We start from the raw sequence: 17,889 nt of genomic DNA on the forward strand, positions 1-17,889 counted from the left end.
CTATAACATCTCTTTAAAGTTTCAGGCAAAGAAAAAAAAATTTAAAAATAATATATATTTTTTTTTTCATAACACAGACTTTGAATAGTTAAAACAACGTTCCAAATGAAAATCCGATAAGTGCACTTATATATAGGATGTACCAGCGGCGTATCCACCATATCCTTATCATCTTTACATTTTCACCGTTATCCCAACCACTTTCAATTCTATATTATTACACACAATCTTACGCATCATGATTTCCATGCGAGGAATTCAATAATTATGTTCCGGGCCATAATTGTGACACTCGTCAATTTCAGGTTAACTCCGTTAATCCAAACTCCGTCAATTCAAACTTAAGATCACTTGATCTATAACGCACATCTCATTACATTTAAACTAGGGTTTTAAATGACGCTTGACAATTACTACATGTTTAGTCTTTCAGGATTGCACCGAAACACAAACGAGTTGACGCAAACCATTGGTGGATAAACGAAAAACATCCAAACAATAATTATGTGATAATTATGTGTTATGCTTATCTGTTATTTGATAATATTGTATAAAACGTTAACTCAAGATGCAAACAAGTTACTTTAGGCTAGAAAAGTAATAATTAGAAGTTGAGGGGCCTTGATGTAACATATTATTATTAATATTAACAAAACCCTAACTCCCTCCCTCTCCCCACACAACCCGATCGGCCCCCTCCCTCCCCTCTCTTTGCGACGGCAGCCAACACCCACCACCATATCACCTTCGTTTGATCTTATTCTTCATAATCGGAGCATCCCACACTCGTTTCTAAGCATCTCTCACGTTTCTCTTAGTTGTTTCTGCGTTTTTAAGGTATAAACATGAAACCCTAACTTTGTAAATTATGTATTAAGTGTTTATATGCTTGATTTTGATTAGAGGATGATTGATTATGCGTTGGTTATTGATTTTGATGATCATATGTGATTTTGAACGGTGAAAGAATGTTAAATCATTGATTATTCGATAACCCTAGAGGGTTACTACTGATTTTTATGGTTAATGATGTTTATTGCATGTTGGAGTTATGTCGTATGCTTAGGATGCATGTTAGACGATTGTTTGTGCTTGCTGAGTTTTGACAGCAGAGATAGTTAAACTTGAACGACATGTAACTTGTTAAATATAAAAATCAAACCGAGCTATTTATGAGTCTAAAAGGTAGTACTCTGAGTCTAGTTTTCAGAAAACCCAACCACGCCTAATTTGGAGGTGTTTTGGTTGCTCAAACGATTTAAATGTGATTAAAGGTCAAAACTGGTACTCGACAGATTGTAAATTTTGTTTAGATAACTGTAACTAAATGTTAATGTGGAAATTGGTCGAGGTTGTTAGCACTACAGGGTACTATGTTGAGTCTAGTTTCTATAAAGTCCAAGTTTGTAATTTTTGGACGAGAAAAGGGTAACTTTTATTATTTTACAAAACTGAAGTGCAAATCTGAATTGTGAGACCTACTTTTAAGTTGTTTTGTAATTAGCATATATAATGAATTACAAGACCAAATGGGTTGGTTCCACTTCTGGAAGTTAACATGTTGAGTTAAGAACCTAACCCAATTGGTCTTGCATTAGTTGGATTTTTCATTTAACGGGAATGACAAATAACATTCTGGTGTGCATGATTTTGACTGCTGTAATGTTTTGATCATTGTGAGAAATCTATGTGGAATAAATACAATAAAATATGTTCTGGAAACCTAACTCATGTATGCTTTTGTGACAATTTTTGGTGAATTAATTGAGATGCTATGATCTGTTAAATAGAGTAATCTTTCAAGTAGAATTCTGTCTTGATGAAACTAGCTGCTGAACTTTGTGAAAATACATGAAACGTGCTAATTGCTAGATAATTGTTATGTTTTGACCAAATTGCCCTTGCTAATTGCTAGAAATGTACACTATTAATACTTGACACGTAAATAGTTGTTCACACATGTAACGTATCACAAATGTGTTTGTTGAGACACACACAATTCACAAACGAAACACGAAACGTATCTTGTGCATAGATATTATGTGCCGAGTCTAGAGACTCGATAATAGTTCCAACACTTAGAAAATCTCCCTGTTGTTTTAGAACTCTAGTGAGGGTTTTCTGTGACGCGCATCACTTGGGTGACTTGTTTTCGGAACTCTTCGCAAACGGTGAGTTTCACGTTCCCCTTTTAACTCTTTTAAAACGTTTTACACTTGGGGGAGAATACATACTCCGAAACGCTTTAGATTTTGTTATTTATTATATATCACTTGTAAAGGCTAAGTGGCAAACGAAATAACTGAAGTCCTTCACACATCGAACCGTTTAGTATTAGAAAATAGCGAGTCACTGTTGAGTAGTACTACTAGGTTTGACAAACCCCACCCAACGCTAAGCTCGACTGGAGGTCGAGTGGGTGTAATTTTGGCTAACACATTACCATGGTCGGAATAGACCTGGTGGCAAGGCACATGATAAACAGTCAGCTTCGGTGTCGAACACTTAGTAATAATTGCTTTATAGGCTAGCTACCTATAGATATATAATTGATTTTAACACTATCTGGTAACGCAAAACGCAAAACGCAAACGTAAACGCTTTATTGATATAAACTTGTGAACTCACCAACCCCGTGTTGACACTTTTAGTATGTTATTCTCAGGTAGCCGAGCCGGGCGCGCGGTATAGGATCATGCATTACTTTGAACGCTATTGTTTATGCAAACTTGTTTTAAACTATTATTATTTGGGGTTTATAAGTCGTCCTGCGTGACGCAACTTTTGGTTAAAGGTTTTACGCTTCCGCATTTATTTACACTTAAATGTTTTCGTGGTTTGAAAACTTTATTTATGGTTTGATTATAACTAATGATTCCGATCCTGTTAGTTCACACCCTCTGACGGTAAAACTCCGTTAGTGGATTTTGAGGGTGTGACAACAATTATTTAGATCGTCGGATGGTCCACATAACTTGTCTTATCGTGTGAGTTTAAAAAAAACGTTTGAAAAATATAATTTTAAGAATAGAAATCCTTTAGGTAAAGGAGTTTTAAGTGAGACATAATTAAATTGACAAAAGTTTATGGTTTGGTTATTTAAAATGAGGAATTTTATAAAGCCACCCTTCGAAAATTTTAAACTTTACTCAATGGGCATAATAATAGAAAATCTTAATTAGTACTGCAATATTTCATAAAAAAAACGTTAATTTAAAATTTATTAAATAGCTGATACAAAGCAGAAAGGTCAAATTCAACTAAGATGGAATATGACGAGCGACAAAGTCTTCTAGTAGTTTAAATCTTCAGTTGCGCCTGATTTGGAACCTTGAAACTTGAACGTCTTGGACGATTTGATCCATAAGAGCTTGAGCAGTTTGGACAATCTGAGGGCACATATCGCGGGGAGGATTTGGGTCTCCTGAATGGTAGCAAGTACAGGTAGGTAGTAAGGGCATCAAGTTGAGCATGAGAGGTAGGCGGTGTAGGCAAGTACATGTAAGGATAATCGAAACGATTACATTGGGTGCAAAAACAGTATGAGGATTGAGTCGAATGATGAAAGTTACTAGTGGGTAATACGAGTGAACACCGATTGAGAGTTTCTTGCTCGGAATACTTTGATTTTGTCGAGGTTGATAATTGATTTGATTAACAACACAATTTAATTGTTTAATTAGACTTGCGCTTGTTGTTGTCGTGAGGATGAGTAGGAGTAAATGAATTAAAATTTCAATCAGGAAGTTAATGAACAAGTTTGAATTGATTGTATTAATGTTTTGAATTTGAGTTTATATTTTAGAGGTTGCAGTAGTTAACTCACTGGATATACACACGTTGGTCATGAGAACTAGACGGTTGATGTCGAGGACGACAATGATTTCTTAGATAAGACATTCTATAAGGACCAAAAATAATGATTCATAAGATGAAGGATGAGTTGAGGAAAACATTAAAATAATACAAGTTTAATTGCTTTATAATAACTTTGCTTGTAAGAAATGGGGGATTCGTGTCGTATCATGAGGAATAAAGATACAAGTTTATAAGGTAAGGGGTATATAGCGTAAATAGTTTTTAGATAATGTAGTCAATATGATTAAAGTGGGATGACTACATGAGGAGATAAGTCAGTTTAAAAAACTTAGATTTTTATTTACTTAAGTTTACAATAAACTAACGAAATATAAATTGTGGATGTTGGCCTCCCATGACCTTTCCATGGCAATTTGAATGGCCCAACGAACTAACGAATAAAATAACTGAGTTGGACAGCCCATGAGTGTTACATGGCAATTTGATTGTCCCAACTAATTAACGAATTGACAATGCAATAAAGTTTGTCTACCCGATGAGCGTTACATGGCATTTTAATCGACCAAACTAAATAACGAATTAACGAAATAAATATGGGTAGTCGGAGTATCTTGTGAATCACCACGTTTTATTACTCCAACAAAAATACGAAAACAAGTTAAGAAATGGATAGTAGAAGTGCCCATGGGTTCGATGGATTTTTCACCCAACTAACCATTTAAATAACGGAACACAATAATCAGAATAACCGAGTTTAGCCACGAACCACTGTGAATTCGGTTTAAAATCAACCTAAGGTGTTGGTCGTATGACAGTTTTGTTCCTCTTTGGCCGAGAGAAACTTGTCATACTACCTAGCCTTAAGATGAAGTAACATAAACAAAAGTATGGAATTCTTAAGGAATTTCCCAAAAATAAAAAGGCAATCTACTTTAGTTTAAAATATTTAAGAAAAAAAATTATTTGAATGTTGAGGCATAGCCTCGGAGTTGTGTGTGTGTGTGTGTGTGCATAACAATATAATAATAATCAATCATAATTTAAACAGTTAAATAAATACTTAATCTAGCAAGTAAGTATGTAAGCTGTAAACAATCAAATAGAATAAATCAGGTAAACATATTAGCACGTATGGGGTCCTAAACATGTTACTAGGGCACCACTAACGACCTATCTTAAACCTTCGGCTCTGATATCAATCTGTCACACCCCAACCTAAGGCGGAAATGTCGGGGCGCGAACTAGGGATGAGCTTTTTTTCCTAAATACCCGTACCCGTACCTGTTTAGTACCCGTACCTGTACCTGTACATGTCTTTTGGGTACGGGTACTTTCGGGTACAGGTACGGGTACAAGTACGGGTATAACGGGTACTAGTACCCGTTTAGAATATGTATGGGTTTTTATTAGGTTTCCAACACTTATGACTTAGCTTTCAAGCGGGATTTTCAAAACATAATATATATTGGTTGAATAAGTTAATTCTCAATTTATATGTGTATATTCATATATTGTGTATTCGTATATTTTTATTTTATTAAAATGTATATGTGTAATTGTGTATATAATTAAATAACATGTATTAACTTTCTCTCATGTTTTTCTATAGAAATTGAGGAAGCAATAAACTAAGAAAATGAAAAAGGAATGGATTTTATATTATGGCTTATTTGTTTCATGTTTAATTTTGGTATTATGTTTTGGTTGCGGTATTAAGGTTTTGGTATTATAGATAATTGATTGTCGGTATCGTACCATTACCGATACCTATTTAATGGAGATATTTTTAAAAAAAAAGAACAAAGAAGTACCAAAGCGAGTACCGTACCCAAAGTACCTGTACCCGTACCCGTACCATATAATTCGGGTACAGGTATGGGTAACAAGATTTGCTGATTTTAGGTACGGGTACTTTCGGGTATAGGTACACGGGTACGGTCCCGATCTCATCCCTAGCGCGAACTGATTGTCACAGCTCACAAGGTTACTATCATGCAACATTTAAATGACAATGTCTATTAATTAAATTCAATTACCAAATAAATCAAATACAAACAAATACATAATTCATACAACAATACAAATTTTATATTTCTTGATTACAATATTTTTCTAACTAAATTCTTCACTAAGTCTTCACCAACCTGCATTAAATTTCTACGATAACCTGCATATGCGTATAAAATAGAATTTTTGTCAACAACACATGTTGAGTGAGTAAAACACCAGTTTAAGACACGACAATAATAATATATAGTAAATAAAGAAATATGCAAATTGTTCCTGTGAGAATAAACAGTTAAGTCATAGCACATACACAATCAATCAAACCATAAAGAAAGGGCTCAACCCATCCATATAAATGGACATTGGTTACCAAAGCAAGGACTAAACCGTTGCCATAAAAATGGACATCGGTTGCCTAAGTTAGCATACAACGTTCAAATAAAGCAAGTAAGCAAATAGCAAGTTAAGCATAAACCGATATACACACAAGGACTAACAGTTGCGGTTTTGAATACTAGATAATAGTTAAATATATAAGATACGCACACGTCCCCAAAAAGATTTAAAAATAACTAAAATAGGGGAGTGATTACTCACCTTAGCAACAACGCAAGAGATAATGATTAGGTAAGAAAGCGGTAAATGAAGCTCTTCAGGAATGATACCGACGAGAAGTCCTAAGTAACAATAAAATCGGGAAAATAAACGTGGATCGTATAAAGAAACTGGAACTAGATAAAGACTCGGGAATTTATGATCGAGTGTGTTATATGCGAACATTTTATATTACAAGATTAATTTTATTATCAAAGTTTTATCGTTAATAATATAATTCAATAATAAAAATACTTAAATAAATATTTATAGAACTTCGGATAGATGATATAAAGAGATTTGGTATAAATAATTATTTTAAACTAAAAAAATACATCTGGTGTTTATATATTCTTATTATTAATAAATATATTCTCTAAATAAATATAGTAGATAGTAAATAATAAATAATGAATAATAATATTTATGTAAAACTAGTATTCAGACCCGCCGGCGGGCTATGACCGCAAGTTCAAGTCGGATGAAACATATAAAACTCAATTGACAGATTAATGAAGAAACCAAGACAAAACCATCAATAGTTCTTTCATGATACATAACACTAATAAAACCAAGAAATTCGTTTGAACATAGCTCAAAAGAGTAAAATAGCAAACAAAGACAACTACAAAACAGATTTACTTTGAAACCAAAAAAGAATGGTGCATATTTACAATCTCCATAAAGATCAAGAGTCAATACAGTCCCATCTGAAAGCTACAACTTGAAGGGCATATAATCATTTTAGTAATAAAACCTACAGAATTCAATGCTTCTAGAAATAAAAGGGGCTGTGTCCGTTTCAACCCGTAAGGTTCAAACATTTATCCATTTAACCTAACTACGTGACTAACCCATTTAAGCAATGGAAAACTGGAAACAAACAGACTCAAAACAAAATAAAACCCATTTAGCTAAAGCTAAGTTTAAGAACTCAATTACAGATATAGAGTGGCAAGTTTGGGTGGCTATGACATATGGAGTATCTATAGTCAAAGGGGTTCACATATAGCTGGTTATGGACTTATGGCAGCTACATAGTTTACCATTATAATTGAATGTGATACTGAGTCATGTATGACTGTATGGGCTGCACGAATTTAAGTTTGTCTGCTAGGTTTGATGTCTTTTATACGACACATATCTGAGTTCAATAATTTAACACTCCAATGAAATTGACTCCCCCTAAACTGAATCCTAGCTATATTTTTATTTGAGTTAGTGCCTAAAACATTTATTGTAAGCACACATACATGTCAAAGGTCTTCTCGTTTAATTGTGGTCAACATCCTATTGATTCCATCTAGGAGCGTTATACACGTCAATGCCTGAACAGGAACAAACCGCCTCTTCCTATTAAATTAATTTGGTGAGACTTTCCCAAAAATCAAAATGGTGATTTTGACCTTTTGAAAATCATTAGGTGTTTTATGTCTTATGTTCGATTTTTCATTTTTAAGTGGCCTAAAATAATGAATTCAGGTCTAAATCTTTTTGTCAATTAAGTACAAAAACTGATTACTATACACTTAGGCTAAAACATTCGAGTTTCTCTATTTATTAAATTTTTATTGACTACATAAAATGCAAAGACTGAAACCAAAACGAACTTATAACCGAACCATCAGTTTTTGTTTGGATTTAGTTTTTTCGATTTCATGCACACCCCTAGGAATCCGGATTATAATGAAGTAATTAATATAATTAACAAACCTGAGAGGCTGAGATAGCTTCCTCAGCTACTTCCATGTGTATAAATGTTATTTGACCAAATTCTCCTTTGCGGTTAACTCTGAAGGCGTTTCGGAAAGCTGATCGTATTAATCTTTAACTTCATCTTCTACACTTTTAATCTGATCTTCATATCTTCTCTCTTGTTCATCATATGATTCATTTGATCTTCATATGATACAGTTGATCGAGACCTTCAGGTGATTTAACTTGGTCATCCAATTCAGTTAACTTTTGAGTATCGATCAACTGAATCTTAAACATAACTTTGACTTTTTATAGCTATCTTGTCTAACCTGAAGGTTAAAATGGTAACAAATAAAAAAGTGAACATTTTATAAATAATTATAGAAAGGTGATCGGATGAACCTCGTTGCCCTGTTAACCAACTGAAGCAGTTACAATAACAGATCCTGTTTTCTTAGAGCCCGACTTATCTGATGATTTGATGGCCAACTCATATCGACTGTGGTTTTCATAAAATAAACAAATATGTTCAAGTTGTCACATTAAATGTAATTACCACATCTATAGTAGAAACAAAGTACAAATGTTTTCGCTAAAACCTCACAAAGGCATTTAAGCGAATAGTTGGTATGCATCCCAGTTTGAAATGTTCCTGCAACCTAAACTTCTTTAAATACTACTAAATCAATACAATGTGGACACATGGCCTTCAACTAGGCTGTCCACATTGGCAATCCAGTCAGCAAGTTTCCTATCTCAGATTGTCTAATATTGTGCCACGTGTCCGGGTCTCCATATTCACAATTAAACAAAACCCGGTTTTTTTTTCACAACAAAATTTATCTCCACCACCGATTCTCTCTCTAATCTCTCTAATCTCCCGATGATTTTACCAACCCTAATTCTGGCGGCGAGATCTACAATCTATTCTACCTTTGATATCCACCATGAATCCTACATCCGTCGTTCATATCCACCATGGAACCTCTACATTATTTATCAACAATACGCGCCCTATTTGTTACCTTTGGATTCGAACTGATTCGAGACATCAAAATAGTGGGATTTGATTATCAGATGATTATATTGAAGGTAACTATCAATCCAATTTTTCAAATACAGTTGTTTTATTGTCAATCGTTAAGGCAAATCTGTCATACGCCTATTTTATGTTTACTGATTGTTCCGGTTAGTAAATAATTTTTTTGTTTAATGATTTCCACTGATTCTTCTGGCAAAAGTTTCCTTGAATCCATAATAAACTTCCGATTTGTTTATATATTTCTGTAGAATTTATATTTTTTTCTTTTTCTCAATAAATAATTTTTCCGGCTAACCAGTTCTTATAGTTTTGTTATTCAAATATTTATATTTGAAATTCCGGCTAATTTCCGTTCAATTTATTTTCCCGTTGGTTTTTGTATTGTTATTTAAATATTATTTTAATTAATTAATTTTTATAATTTATAAGTGTTTTCTTTGTTCGATGTTAATTATGATTTCCGGCTAATTTCAGTCTAATTTAATTTTCCGGCAACTTTATTTTTAGTTTTATCAAATAACATAAACTTTTAATTTTGTTAAGATTATAAGTTTAGTAAGTTTTCTAAATAATAATTGTGATTTTGTAAAACAAACAAATCATTTTAAATTTGACGATAATAATAATGATTAACTAATTAAGTAAACAATTAATGATTTCATAACTAATTTTATTGATAAATTATCCAACAATAAAATAAAATAATTAGAACCATAAATATTGAATTTAGTCAATAGTGAATGTGATATTTTAATTTTGTCAAGACTATTAGTTTAGTAAGTTTTTAAATAATAATTGTGATTTTTTGAAACAAAGAATATTTTTTCAAAGAACCAATAATAACATAATTAAATAACTAATTTATGATTCCCTTCACTTTTTCCGTTTACCATAAAATAATCCTAAATTAAGAAAAATATTTAGGAATATTTTCAAAAAACACATTTCATTTTGAAATCTCAATTTAATTTTGTTAAGATTATAAATTTAGAAAGTTTTGAAATAATAATTGTTATTATTTTAAAACAAACAATTTATTTTCCAATTGACAATAATAACGACAATTAATAATTAAGTAAAGAATATATATGATTTCATTGACTTTTTCCGTTAACCATAAAATAATCTTAAAATTTATAAATATAATATGTCATTTATTTTTGGAATAAGTATACCTACAATAAACCGCTAAAATTCGTTTCATTTTTTATTTAGAAACTTTCTAAAGATAATACGTTTACCATAATTTATAGTTTATACAGTCTGCTATATAAATATCTAGGTAATCACATAAGGCATTAACATAGTGTTCATAACTAAAAATTCTCCAACAATGTAAGCTCATCCCTTTTTATTCATTTTGTTTATGTTTCATATAATTTCTTCTATTCTTTTATATTTTTATTTTATTCATAGATCAGAGGAAGATCAAAAATTTACCATGCTTAATGAGATTGATGTTCTAAAAACATCACCATCAACTCTGAAGGTTAGAGTTTTAAGAATGTGGAGGATAAAATACAACAAAAATGTGAATGAGGATTTTTTGATCGAGATGGTGCTCATGGATGAAAATGTACGTATTTAATATATTCTTTTACTTAAATATCTTAATTCTCATATATATTTTTTGCTTTAATGATAGGAGAATCGAATCCAGGCAACAGTTTACAAACAGGATATCTTTAGATTCAAAAGATTTCTCAAGGAAAGCTCAACTCTGACTATAGTTAATCCGAGCGTTGGTTTAAATGGATCTAACTACCGTGTGATTGATTGTCCCAACAAATTGGTGTTGGGACCAAACACACATGTGAATTCATGTCAGGAGTTTGATGGTCGTCTGTTTGGTTTTAAGATGATTTTTTTTTAATCACTAATCAATAAAGATATTTCTTTGAAATCGACAGTTGGTATAAAATAAATTTTTGACATCCAAATAAATAGATTTATAATTTTAGTCTTAGATTTCCATTAAATATGTTAATAAATTATTTATTTATTTTTCTTTGTGTTAGATATTATTGGTCACGTGGTTCATGTGTTCAAGAGCAATGCTTCAAACGTGAAGGACAAAAACAAGCGTACAATGGAGATATGTGATTTACGGTATTACTATTACACCTAACATTTGATTACATATTTAGGTTAATAAACTTTATACCTCTGACTGTTTGTAACGCTTCTTTAATTTCAGTGGGAACTGTGTGTATCTCACACTATGGGATCATTATGTTTCTGAGCTCTCGAAATATGTAATTGAACATTTTGATGAAGGCTATGCAATTGTTATACTTCAGTTTGGTAGGGTTAAGTATTACACCGGTTCTGATGATAAAGGTAACTATGTCTACTGTTTTTAACTTTCTTGTGTTCTAACATGTCACTAACTTAAACTAATGTGTCGTAATATAATTTTCCTTTTTTTAGAGAAAGTTTATGTGTCGAATTCTTTTGGATCTAATGTTAGCCGTTTCTTTATAAACGACTATTTATTTGAGATTGAAGAATACAAAAACAGGTATATTATTAAATCAATATTCTTTTCATTTATGTATTAAGTTTGTAAATTTATTATTATATTACTTATTCCTATATTCATTAAATATTTAATTTTTTAGTTTGGTGGATCTGCTAAATGCCAATGATGTTTCTGTTCGTAAACCGATTCCGGTGAAGATGCTGTCGTCTGTTGATGATGAGTTTTTGAGAGCAACAGATTTTTTTAACATCGGTGATATTTGTACCATTATATCTGTAATTTAATTATTACAATCTTTATTTTATCCTAATTATCTTTCAAAATTAATTGTATATTTATTAAGTCGACATGTACTATAATGCTGTAACACCCCGAAACCGCAGCGGAAACGTAAACGGGATGCAACAGACACATCTGATATCAACAGCATTGCTTATAAAGAAAACACCACAACATTAATTCACATCATATTACATCGTTCCGAGTTTAGTTATCGTCTAGGCGACAGCACATAAGTTTTACCAATAGTACATTAACATATTTAATACAAAATGATCACTAAGCTTCCACAAAAGCACGCATCATCAAGCATGTAGCACTTATTCCAGTTTGGGAGTACCTAGAAAGCATGTAAAGAAAACGGGTCAACTACGAATAGTTGGTGAGTTTCACAATTTGAATTAACCATGATAAATCCATATCATAATATAATAGTATCGATGTAATTATGCTGAGCCCACAAGCGAAACCTCTGTCTGGGGACACTGTTAACCCAGTACAGTACTCATTCCGGGTACAATGTTAACCCAGAAACACTTCTAGGGACATCTGGGGACACTGTTAACCCAGTACTGTACCCATTCCGTACAATTCCCGTATAATCAAGTATTTATAAATACACGCAAATCCATGCGTTCAGTAGTACTTAAACATTTTATTAGTAACATGCTTTCCGCCCCGGGAAAATATTTAAAAACAATTCAGAAAAAGGGGCTCGTGAAACTCACCTTATCGTAGGCAGTTAGGTATCACAGTACACCAGCTACTAGTCCGGATCTGTAATACGATCCCTAAGTTCGTTACTATACAATCACTATTAACATAACTTTAACCGTGTTAACCGGTACATCTGGGGACACCGTTAACCCAGTACGGTAACCGTTCCGGGGGCAATGTTAACCCAGAAACACTTCTCAGGACTCAGATTGTGATATCGTTTAGAGTTCCCTAGTCAAAATTACTAATGGTTTGTTTTCCCTGTTTTGCGTGCCTAGCACGGTTATCTGTTTTTATGTTTCAAAAATGAGTTTGGTCACACACGACCCGAAAATAGTGGTTGATTGGTAATTTAATTAAAGATGTGAAATTAGAGCTCGGTTTAGACGCCCCGATTGACCGCGGGACCCGTTTACGTCCTTAGCGTACCGGAAACTGTTAAATCGGGTAAAAATTACTCAAATCATCCGAATTATTTTCGGATGATTCATTTTTACTTATTTAACTCATTTATATGAAAATAGTTCATTTTTAGGGTTTTTATACACCAGTCAGCTCGCTTATGCGAACTTTACCGGTTTACGCGTTTTAAGCTTTAAAAGTTTATTTTTGCACCAATAATTATCCGTTTAATCCCGGATCTTGAAATTTTGCAAAAATCACTTTTTGACAGTGGGGAATTTTATATAAATATTTCCAGAATTAATTTTTATATTTAGAATTTATTTATCTATTTTTAAACACCATTTAAACACTAAATATGTCGTAAATACCAAACGATCTTAGAAAAATCCCAAATTTTCCTGGATGACCCCTGCCATCTCCATAGTCCCCTGTAATTTTTCCAGAACCAAAATCCCCTTTTAAATGCCATTTTCACTAAAACCGAGCTAGAAAACCCTAGAACTCGTTTAACCGAAAAGCCTACTTAAACTTCTCCAACTGACCTCAAATTTTGTGTGTGACTTATACATGATATAAAAAGCTTATCTGCAATTTTCTAGAATTTTTCATGATATTTAACTATTTTTCACCATTTTTGGCCAAAACCGAGCACTAAATTCACCAAATATTCATCCTTTCTCCAAAAATTACCAAAACTTCACAGAACTCATATTTTCATGTGTAGATCATCCCTGTAAAATTTCATGACCTAACTCTACACGAAACACAATCTGTCCAATTCATAACCCTTATACAAAAACCGAACTACCTTGAGTTTCTAGCTTCAAATCGCAAGAATCTCGCTTTCTAGCCTTTGCTATCAACTAGATACAACACCTACAAGCACAATAACACCACACCAAGCAAGTTACACCCACAATCAAGCCATTTCTTTCATGGTTTCGGTTATGATATAAAAACAAATATTTAACCGTAAAAATTCGTTTTTGGTTCGTTTAACTCCTTTCTTGGACCAAGATCCCTTGTATAACCCGTATACATCACTTGATCATGCAAGAATCGGTTCCATCTCGGGTTTTCACCCTTTTTCACTTGGAAACCTCATTTTCTTGCAAGAACACTCAAGAAACGAAGATAAACACGTACATAACACGATCATTACCTTGTTTTTCTTGCTTCAAAACCCGGTTTTTAGTTCATAGGTGGAGAGAGAGTTGAAAGATTGATGAATGTGTTTGTGAAAAAAAGAAAATGAAGTGAGGTTTGGGGAGTGGTGGTCCGATCGGATCATTTGGAGGGTGGGGTGGGACCCACGTCTCCATTTTAAGCCACATATTCAGATTCTCGTAATCCGGATAATGTTTTGGATAATCTGGTTCAGTTCGTTTTTCGGTTAAATGTTTAATTCGGCTTAAAACGAGGCTAAAACGGTCGTTTTTCGGCTTAAAAATGAAATTTATATAAAACCGACTTAAAAACTTCAAAAACTTAAACCATGACTTTCATTAACTTAAAACATCATATTATTAATAATTGTGCATCTTTTTCGGCTTGATCGATCGTCTCTTGCTCGGTTTGGTATTAAAGTTTTCGTTTAACGTACCGACGTACCATTAAATCGAAATTCTTTTTCTGTGCTTTAATTCACTTATCCCGAAGCTTTAATACTTTGTAAACATCACTAAATATCATATATCCCGTCTATAACGTAATCCTCGATTCGTTCGGGCTTCAATAACCGTTAATCGGTTAATTGTATTTCCAATGCGATTAACTGTATAATCGAGTATAATTCGTACTATGAATCATACATACTCGTATAAACGCATTATAATTCACATATTCATTATTATATAACACATAAATAGTATATACCGGTTAGGGTATACCTGATTTCGCCGGAATCGTTACATTCTCCCCCCGTAAAAGAAATTTCGTCCTCGAAATTTTACGCGATGACTTCTTCCTTTTGAGGAAATAGATAGGGGTATTTCTTCCGGAATTCGTCCTTTCGTTCCCAGGTATATTCTGGGCCTCGTTGCGAATTCCATTAAACTTTGACCAACGAAATCTTATTGTGTCTAAGTTGCTTGATTTTCCCGTCTACTATTTCTATGGGTTCCTCTACGAAATTGAGTTTATCATTTATTTGGACCCCCTCTAAAGGTAACACCGATGTCTCATCCGCCAGACATCTTTTCAAGTTCGATACGTGAAACACGTTGTGAACTGCACTCAGCTCATCGGGTAGTTCTAATCGGTATGCTACTGGACCGATTTTTGCAGTAATATTGAATGGTCCAATATATCTCGGGGCTAATTTCCCCGCCTTTCCAAATCTGACTACACCCTTCCAAGGTGATACCTTCAAATACACTTTATCACCTTTCTCAAACGAAAACGGTTTTCTACGGGTATCGGCATAACTCTTCTGCCGATCCCGCGCGGCCTTTAGATTGTTCCTAATTTCAAGGATTTTGCTGGTCGTTTCCTGGACCAGGTCTGATCTAATAACCTGAGTGTCGCCCACTTCAGTCCAGCAGAGTGGTGATCGACACTTCCGACCATACAATGCTTCGTAAGGCGCTGCCTTTATACTGCTATGGTAACTGTTATTATAAGAAAATTCAACAAGTGGGAGATGTTGATCCCAATTTCCCTTAAAATCTAGTACGCATGCACGAAGCAAATCCTCCAGGGTTTGGATGGTCCTCTCAGACTGACCATCGGTCTGAGGGTGGTAAGCTGTGCTTAGATCAATGCGCGTTCCCAGCGCTTCTTGCACAACTTGCCAAAGATTGGAGGTGAAATGGCTATCCCGATCGGAGATGATTGAGATGGGTATCCCATGACGAGACACAATTTCATTTATATAAATCTGCGCAAGTCTCTCAGTGTTATAATTATTCCTAATCGGGATAAAATGTGCCGATTTGGTTAATCGATCCACGATTACCCAAATTGCATCATGTCCTCGGGACGTCTTAGGGAGATGTGTCACAAAATCCATCGTGATTTGCTCCCACTTCCACTCGGGAATTTCCGGTGGTTGTAACATCCCCGAGGGTTTCTGGTGCTCCGCCTTAACCCTCGCACAAGTCGTACACCTACCGACATACGTTGCTATATCCTTTTTCATACCCGGCCACCAGTAGAACTCCTTCACATCCTTGTACATCTTATCCGATCCCGGATGTATGGAATATTTCGATCTATGCTTCGTCCATGATTAATTCACGAAGGTCATGGGGGGTCGGGATCCAAATCCGATTTTTGAAATAGAGAATTTCGTCCACGCGCTGTTCGAAATTCTTCTCATTGCCGTAAAGTCCCTCCTTCTCCAATTGTTCCTCTTTCAACGCCTCACGTTGAGCGACTCGGATCAGGTACGAAAGGTTTGACTGGACTATCATCCCCAGTGCTCGCACTCGCAATGGCTTAATTCGATCTTTCCTACTCAAGGCATCGGCTACGACGTTAGCCTTGCCGGGGTGATAACGGATGTCACAGTCATAATCGCTTAACAACTCGACCCATCTTCGTTGCCTCATATTCAGTTCTTTCTGATCGAATATGTGCTGCAAACTTTTATGATCGGTGAAGATGGTGCACTTCGTACCGTAGAGATAATGTCTCCAGATTTTAAGTGCGAAGATAACCGCTCCCAGTTCTAAGTCGTGAGTAGTGTAATTTTTCTCGTGTACTTTTAACTGTCGGGAAGCATAGGCTATAACCTTATTATTCTGCATCAACACGCATCCTAACCCTCTACGCGATGCGTCGCAATACGCGACAAAACCATCGTTTCCATCGGGGAGACTTAAAATCGGCGCTTGGCACAATTTTTGCTTTAACGTTTGAAACGCCATCTCCTGCTCTTCTCCCCATTCATACTTTCGATCCTTTTAAGTCAGGAGAGTTAATGGTTGGGCGATGCTGGAAAAGTTCTCTATGAATCGACGATTATATCCAGCTAAGCCTAAGAATTGGCGGATTTCCTTTGGCGTTTTAGGCGCTTGCCAATTCTTAATTGCTTCAATCTTACTCGGATCAACGTGTATTCCTTGATGGTTTACAACGTGACCGAGGAATTGCACTTCTTGTAACCAGAAGTTACACTTGTAGAATTTTGCATACAAGTTCTCCTGATTCAGCAGCTCTAAAATTATTCTTAAGTGTTGCTCGTGCTCTTCTTTACTTTTCGAGTAAATCAGAATATCGTCAATAAACACGATTACGAATTTGTCAAGATAGGGTTTACAGACTCGATTCATGAGGTCCATGAACACTGCTGGCGCATTTGTTAGCCCGAAAGGCATAACTAAGAACTCGTAATGGCCGTAGCGAGTCCGGAATGCGGTTTTTGGAATATCTTCTTCCTGAATTCTAACCTGATGGTAACCCGATCTAAGATCGATCTTTGAGAAATAGCTCGCACCTTGCAGCTGGTCAAACAGGTCATCAATTCGGGGAAGAGGGTACCTATTTTTGATTGTTAACTTGTTCAACTCCCTGTAATCAATGCACATTCTAAGGCTCCCGTCCTTCTTTTTCACGAATAATACAGGCGCACCCCATGGGGAATGACTAGGACGTATAAATCCTTTATCCAACAATTCTTGCAACTGATTGGATAATTCTTGCATCTCGGACGGTGCAAGTCGGTAGGGCGCTTTAGCAACAGGGCCAGCTTGAGGTAATAAATCGATTCTGAATTCGACCTGTCGGGTTGGCGGTAATCCAGGAAGTTCTTCTGGGAAAACTTGTGGAAACTCGCGTACCACCGGGATATCATCCACCCGTTTCTCATCAGAATATGTGGCCGTCAAGCTTGCTAGATACGCCA

The 17,889-nt window shown here is 34.7% G+C and overlaps 1 long non-coding RNA gene across 9 annotated transcripts in view; it reads right to left on the minus strand.

Moving 5' to 3' along the window:
- Positions 1–6,948: 6,948 nt before the first annotated feature.
- The window catches only part of LOC143622563 (uncharacterized), a 64,776-nt gene continuing 53,835 nt past the window's right edge, over positions 6,949–17,889 (minus strand). For 2 of the 9 annotated variants that reach the window (XR_013151738.1, XR_013151736.1), the window contains 2 exons: positions 8,521–8,770; positions 7,231–8,447 (listed from right to left, as the gene is read on the minus strand). This is a non-coding gene — a long non-coding RNA (uncharacterized LOC143622563). Of the gene's footprint in view, positions 7,178–7,230; positions 8,448–8,520; positions 8,778–17,889 lie in introns of those variants that run through there. The other 7 variants (XR_013151741.1, XR_013151740.1, XR_013151737.1 and 4 more) reach the window with 7 other exon arrangements.

Source organism: Bidens hawaiensis, unplaced genomic scaffold (genome assembly GCF_021521415.1).
Source record: "Bidens hawaiensis isolate Kalapana, Puna unplaced genomic scaffold, B.hawaiensis_p1.1 tig00003219_1, whole genome shotgun sequence".
Classification (NCBI taxonomy): domain Eukaryota; kingdom Viridiplantae; phylum Streptophyta; class Magnoliopsida; order Asterales; family Asteraceae; genus Bidens; species Bidens hawaiensis.